General features: G+C 38.3%; 1 pseudogene; it reads left to right on the forward strand.

Moving 5' to 3' along the window:
• Nucleotides 1–3,307: 3,307 nt before the first annotated feature.
• LOC112932075 (elongin-C pseudogene) lies at nucleotides 3,308–3,643 on the forward strand (annotated as a pseudogene).
• The last annotated feature ends 4,108 nt before the right edge of the window (nucleotides 3,644–7,751 follow it).

Here is a 7,751-nt window from a genome sequence, read left to right on the forward strand (position 1 = left end):
ATTTCTTCGTTCAACCATTGAACATATTTAATCAAGCTTGTCAGCACACTAGATATTTGAGGTAGGGCTATGGATGTAGAGAATGAACCAGGCATTATCCTTATTCTCTTGAAGTTTATAAATTAGTAGGTTTACTGGTGAACATATTTCTTTCCCAAGGACCTTAGGAATGCTCTTCTCTGGGAGGTCTCAGTTCTATCTGACACAAGTAGTTCCCTCAGTTTTGCCAAAAGCATGCTTCTCTGGAATTCTCAACACTGGTAAGCACAACCCAATAAGGGCAATTGCTGCTATAGGGTAGAAATAAGCTGTCTTATCACAGATATATTTCTCACCCAATTTCTCCCCCTCCAGATCCAAAATAGTTCCCACAACTGAACCAAGGGATATTTCCTTTATCTAAACAAATCTGTGGAATCCTGTGTCTTTACTCTGCCCAATTATTCCATGAAGCCAACCATCTGTCTAATGAAACTTAGATCCTCTTCCTTCTCCAGCTTCTAAAAGATACTTGCTAGCCCAGCTTCCACCAGCAGCAGCACCAGTAAGGAATTATTGCCATCTGGGGATGGAATTGCCACTGCTGGAAGAGAGATCACAACTTCTGCCCTACAGAAACCTATATCTTAGTTTAGGATTTCTATGTCACTGCCACTGCCCCTGCTTTAGGACTTCTTCACACATCTATGTCTAGAGCTTCCTGATAGCCTGATTGGCACTCTGACTAGGATCTCAGAGCCCAAATGATCACTGGAATATGAACACTTTATATCAAAGTTCTGTTTTGGGAGCAGATCTCAGGCACTTTGACATCCAGACTGGCAACAAAGAATAGATGGATGTATGTGCATTTGGCCAAAACAGGTCTTTGCAGGCCTTGCGCTAAGGCAGCTGGGTAACTGGCTCACTAGTCATGGGCTCTAGAAGTGGTACATGACACCTAAGCTTTACTAGGCTGAAGGATGTTCATCTGTATCACCCTTGTGCCTATAGCAAGTGTAGATTGCTCACTTATTCAGTACCTACCAGAGCCAGGCTCAGTGCTAGGGATTCCGCATTCATTAGTAGTAATCTTCTTTTAAAAATTCTTCTACAGGATAGATACAGAGAAGCATTCGTCACCCATAGACACAAAGGCAAGATTCAAACCAGCTTCAGCTTTCTGACTGTGGTTCTAATTCCCTAATGGAGCTAAAGTGCTACCAGGAAACCAGCCTGTTTGCTTAAGCATGTTTAACTTTCCTAGTTCTTGCCAATTCCTTTCCTCAAGACTGAAACCTATTCTCTAATAACCCCAAGAGATGCTTAAAGACTCTACTTTCATTTGGAAAGATTCGATGAGTTCTGATGCTGCAATTTACCTGGCTGAAAATATCACCATTAGTTGAAATTTGCTCCTAAATCCACCCCCCGCCCCGACCTAACTCTTTGGATGATGATAATGTGGGTGATATTAATGAGAGCCACCAGTTTTCAAATATCAGACTCTATACTAGGATCCTTAGATTTAGTAGGCAATTTATTCCTCACAAAACTTCTACATTATACTCATTGTCATCTCCAGTTTAAAAATGAGGCCTAGAAATGTTAAACAATTTGCCCAAGATCTATGACTAGAAACTGGATTCAAACTCAGTTTAGCTTTCTCCACAATCCACATTCTAATCCTTAGGAATTGTTGTGATATAGGACTCCACATAGAGGACTAGCCTATCTGATTTAGCGTGACCAGCTACCCCTAGTCTCCTGGGACTCTCCTGATTTTAACTAACACCTACATCTTGGGAAACCCCACAGTCTCAGAAAACCAGGCCTGTTGACCACCCTAAACTGTGTTAGAAGCCTTAACTCTGGCCCATTCTCTCTTCTCTGTAGGTACAACAGGGCCAGGCCTACAGTAGTCCCAACAGAGCAGTGGGCATTTGAGTTACCCTTCTCCTGGGAATAACTGAGGGAAGATTAGAGGCTTTCAGGCCTCTGGCACTGAGAGTCATCCGATTTTGAGTAGTAAACTTCAGGCTGCCATAGCAAGGATATAGGGAACATTAAAGAGCAATGTGCCTTTACTCACATATTTGTTCTTTGCACTATTGGTTTATTTCTTCATTAGTGAACAGAAGGGACAACCATCTTCCCCTGAGCCCAAGTTATCACTCTTGCCAATTTTCAAAATTGATCCAGTCCTTGGTGAAATGGCCTAACTTACCTTCCCTTACCCCTTTCTCTGTCCCATGCAAGGCTAAGGTTCTGGAATGTATTATCATGGAAGCCATCTACAACCTCAAGCTCATATGCTCTTGGGATTGCCCATGGCTGGATCTGTGCTCGGGTGGGCAGCAGAGGACCATTTACCATGAAGCTATTGAAGTTTGAAGTCTCAGAGTCCTTTCAAGGACCTGAGAAAGACTTCGGCAATGTGTTCACATGTTTGAAGTTTTTGTTTCAACATTTTACAAAAGTGAGACATATTAATTTCAACTGATGAAGACTGGTGTCTCTTTCCATATCTACTACTCCTTCATCACACTTCATCTTCAGCAGTTCACCTCAGCATGGCTGTGACTATCTTTTGGGACAGAAAGATTAAATTGGGAATATGCCATAATAAATGAAATTTGGGGGGATGTTCTGGGAAGTTTCAAGAAAACAAATAGACATTTCAGATAATTTGGCTTTATATTTTTTTCTGTTTTAAAATTTGCACACAAAGTAAGTTTAAAAACTCAGATAGGGCAGCCCCGGTGGCTCAGCGGTTTAAGTGCCACCTTCAGTCCAGGGCGTGATCCCAGAGACCCAGGATTGAGTCCCACGTTGGGCTCCCAGCATGGAGCCTGCTTCTCCCTCTGCCTGTGTCTGCTTCTCTCTGTGTGTGTCTCTCATGAATAAATAAATAAAATCTTAAAAAAAAAAAAACTCAGCTAAAAATCAGTGGTGTAGGATAGAGAACCAAAAGTACGTGAAAGGAAATCAAGGAAAAGATTCTATGGTGAAAACTGAGTTGCAGCACAACAAAAATTCACATAATATCAACATTTTTTATATGAAGAGATCATTTCTAATAGAAATAATAAGTAGGCACTTGGTTTGCTTGAGAATCCAATTAATGAAAAGAAGTAAATCATGATAAAACATTTTTTAAAAGCAGAAGTTACCTGCTGATATAGCCAATATGAACACAGTGACAAGGATAATCAAGTACTCAGACTTTCTGTAGATGGAAGCAGGCGACAGACTCAGTGTTCTGGCCTCACCAGGAAACCACTAAAGTTCCTGTGGAAGTGAAGCGGAATTTCATCAGAACATATTGGGTGGAGAAGACAAAACCCATCGTACCTGTTAAGGCCCTGATGCCATGTATGTCAAATCAGTATCTTTGGATGATCATGAATTTATTATAAAAAGACAACATGTACTCATGTCCAGAATGATAAAAGCCATATTGAGGGGCCTGGGTCAGTTTGCTTAGAATGAAATTAAAGAAGTCAGTTTTAGAGTAAACTCTTCACATGTGCTAGCAAAAGTACACGCGTGTTCTAGCTTTGTGGTTGGCTACATTAACAACTCCACGGAGATTCCTGAATTCCCAACTGCGCCTAAAATTGCAGGGGAACTACTAATGGCTGCCAACTTCCCAGATTGTTAAATAAGATAAATCATAATAAACTGTTACCTTCTTTCAGCATTTAATAGCTATAATTCAGTTAGTAATTTTTTCATGAAAGATATTTTGATAAACATTTTCACAACTTTGACAACTACACTAAATGTCCATGTGACATTTTTAATATCAAATTGGGAATCTAAAGTACTTTAAATATTATCAACACAAAAATACAAATTTTACTCCACCCTGTTAAAGGAAATAATTAATTTTCTTTTTTCCTCTTTAAAAAAATATAACATAAATAAATAAATAAATAAATAAATAAATAAATAAATAAAATGTTACATGAGTGCTGTCATATGAAAAGGTGATCAAAGAGTACACAGCAAAGAAAAAAAAGTTTTAAAAAAATAGCATGGAAGTAAATCCAGAAGCGAATTGATTAAAAATAATACTATTTTTCTGGGTTTGATGGTATTTGTGATATTTGTCAGTTTTGTCATATTTTTAAAATGTGATTTAATTTTAATTTTTTCCCTCATTCTAAATAAATATCTAATTACATACCTAATTTGGTCATCTTTTTCTGAATTAAGAGAATACTTCTAATAGTGTGGTAGGCTCCAGATCTCAGGGAGCCTTAGTCCTGCCTTCTCACCCACTTGCAATGCCTGAGGGCAGTGGATTCAAGCAACCAGGCGGGTCTGGGCTATTTCTGTACGCAGAGTCAGAATCCATCTTATATAACTGGAACTCCTACGTCTCTTCTTTTCAGGCACTAGCTTGAGAATTGCATTGCAAGTGCTCAGAACTTTCCAATTTTAAGACACTGATTCTCCAAAGCAGCATTCTGGAAGTATCCTTACTTGTTCCCAGGAGTCCACTGCTGCTACGTCCCACAGTATATTTCAGAGCCTCTTTTTATTTCATAAAGTTTTAGCCTAAGTGCTACAAGAGCCCCGATAGATGTTCAATTATGTATTAATGATTTGCATGCAGTCAGAAAATTTGATAGTAAGTAAAGTTTTAAAATGTAATCAGATAGACTTAGTGGAATCAGCTGTTTTTGCTTTATTTATTGTAACTATGTTATTGTAGCAGATCCAGCCAGGGGCATTAGAAATGCAAAACAAAACAAAACAAAACAAAAACCAAGAAAGAAAAGCACAAAACCCTAAACATAAGTTATCAAATATGCCCAACAGGACTACTCCTCCCCATCCACCTCAGGCCATCTGGTCCTTTGCTTGGCGTAGCTTCTACTCATTTATCTATAGCGTCAAGGAGTCTGGCAAAACTAGATACTATTGTATGAAAAAATGAAGCAAATTAAATACACCACGATTCAGTTTATTTAAAATAATTTCAGTCTTTCTGGGCTATCTAGTTATTTACTAGTATGAACAATCAAGTTTATTTGAAACATCTTATCTTATTTATTAGAAACAGCCCAGGTCCCATGATACTTAAGTAAGGCTCAAATTATGACTTAAAATCCTGATTTTATTCCAAGTGTATGACTTAGGGTTTCAGAACAACAGTGCAATAGAGTAAAAAGTGTAGAAGAGCCACACCTTGAAGTAGAAGACTATACTTCTAAGAATAAATGTTTGAGCACATAAAATTTATATCAGGAAATAAAACTAATCATAAAATACTTAACAGAAGTCATTGGTCGTAAAGTGACTGAATATAGACGCTGGATTTAAAGCCCAGCAGATCTGGCTTCCAAAGCCATCTAACATAGGCAGGTTGTTGCACAGGCTATGTCTAATTTCCCTGGTGTGCAAAAACAGCAGCTTATAAGGCTATTGAGACAATAAATGAGAAAAATGTACATAATAGATGCCAGTAAATGGGAGTTATTTTTAACACTTCTCTCACAAGTTGTTAATAATTTTTAATAATAAGGGCAAGGTTTGTACCATCTATTTGAAATACATTCCATTGTTGATTACATTTTATTTGCCAATATACAATTTTTAAATGATCAGAATCAAAACAATTTTTTGGAGGATCTTTCAAAATACGTTTGTCAGGGAAGAGTCCCAGCCTCAGGGAAGAAGGGAGGGAATAAATCTGAAACCATTCCTTAGATGCCAAATGTAGAGGAGACAGTGTATTACTCACAGCATAGCACCCAGCAGGAACATCAGCAGGGTGGTGCCAGAACCTGGGTCCCCAAGTTCCATGGGTGACACCATGGGCCCGGATGGATGCTCCTGAGCAAGTAGTAAACAAGCCTGTCCCCTCCATAAGAGTGCGAGCATGAAGGTCATGGAGGTCATGCTGTGGCCATCTGCACCTGCGTAGTCACCCATGTGGCTAACTATGAAGACTGCTCAGTATCAGGGGATGGATATACCCTGTGGTCTATATACACGAACACACAGGGATGATCAGGGCTCATGATGAACTGCTTCCCCTAACAATGGTATTTATGGGAAACCACAATCTTTCTTTGAAGTTAAAAGTAAATGGAGATGCCCATTGTTGAGATAATCCGATTCTAACTCAATGATCTCAACTCTCTTGAAAATCTAAAACAGTTCACCTTTATACAAATTAAAGTTTGTAAAATAATAAAGAACCTACTTCTTCCATTCCCACCCATACGGAATTACCTAGCTAATTAGCCTTTACAATTTAGTACAATATTTCAAACTGGATTGGAACTGTGGAAACGCTCTCTGTGATGCAAACTAACCTTTTCACTTTGGCTCTTGTAAGTAACATCTACAGTGTTTTTTTCCAGCTCAGTTTCTGCCTCCATCCTCTACTCAGCCACAGAAAGACATCATAACAGATGATACAAATATACAAAAACCCAGTAGCAATCTACAAGACATTAACAGTCTCAAAACAAGCAGGTTGATTTTAGGTTTTCTCATTATTCCCATTCCATACCTTAGTAAACTGTTGACAACCAGAAAACACATTTTTCCCCCTGCAGAATTACTGTAACACTCAGCACCATTTTTAACTTCTACAAAGCAAAAGATGGAAAGAGTATGTAAGATTATGTTAAGTATCATTTAACACCATAGATTTTCAAAAGATCAACCGCCTGATACGATGTTAAATATAGTTGAATGTGGTCCCACATCTCGGTGCCATTTTGCCAAGTTTCCGTCGATGCAATTTGCAACAAGCAACATATTAAACCCCCATAAATAGTCATTATAATGTAAACACTGAACACTCCTTATTGTAGCAGTGAAAGCAGTCTCCAAAATATTAAAAAAAAAAAAAAAAAAAAAAAAAACACACAACCAGAAAACAAATCCTTGAATTTCATCTCAGGGCAGAAGGTGGATTTGAATTTGAAGACATGCCAAATGGTAATTTTGGGCACAAATATTTCAGACAAAGCTGATCTATTATGAATAATAACAGCATATGTTAGTTTCTAAGTCAGTTTGCATATGTCACAGGAAGCACACCCAATTAGCATGTGAGGCCATTTACACTTCAGCAAAGTTATTAACAGTAAATCATAACAAAGTAGGTATGGTCAAATTACACATTCTATTTTAAATATGCATAAAAATCGGACCCCAAAACAGCCAAATTGAGAAAAGTAGACTCCTAAGTGTATTAAACCAGCATATTAGCTTCCTTTTACCTATTATTATTAATATTATTAATGATGATGATGATGATGATTCTTTTCTTTTCACATAGAGGGTTGCTATGGCTCTTGACAGTTTCCTTTTAGCTAGCTAAGCCTCGGAGGATTAAAGAAGACATTTGGCCTTTATGGTTTTCTGTGTCTGAATGTGTATGTCCTGAGGAGAAAAAGAGCTGTGCAAGAAGCTATTAAGCACCAATGAGCGAGCACGGATGTGGAATGCCTGAGTTATGTTCACTGAAACAGATGTCGTGTCCCACAATTCCCTGAGCTGCCTCAGGCTTTTGCTGGTGTCAACCCTGTGGTAAATGGGTTTTCATAATGAATTTACTGTGAATTCTCACACACACACAAACCATTAGAATCACATTAAAGGGCTGACTAAAATGCCACCAAGACTCCAAGCAGGACTGTCTTTTGTTCATTTGGAAGAAACTCTGAAGAATCCAGAATCTCAAATCAATCATTCGTGATGGTTTGGAGAGAGGAACAGGCCTCTCTGTGGCTGGAGACAGA

The sequence above is a fragment of the Vulpes vulpes genome, chromosome 13 (genome assembly GCF_048418805.1).
Source record: "Vulpes vulpes isolate BD-2025 chromosome 13, VulVul3, whole genome shotgun sequence".
NCBI lineage: Eukaryota > Metazoa > Chordata > Mammalia > Carnivora > Canidae > Vulpes > Vulpes vulpes.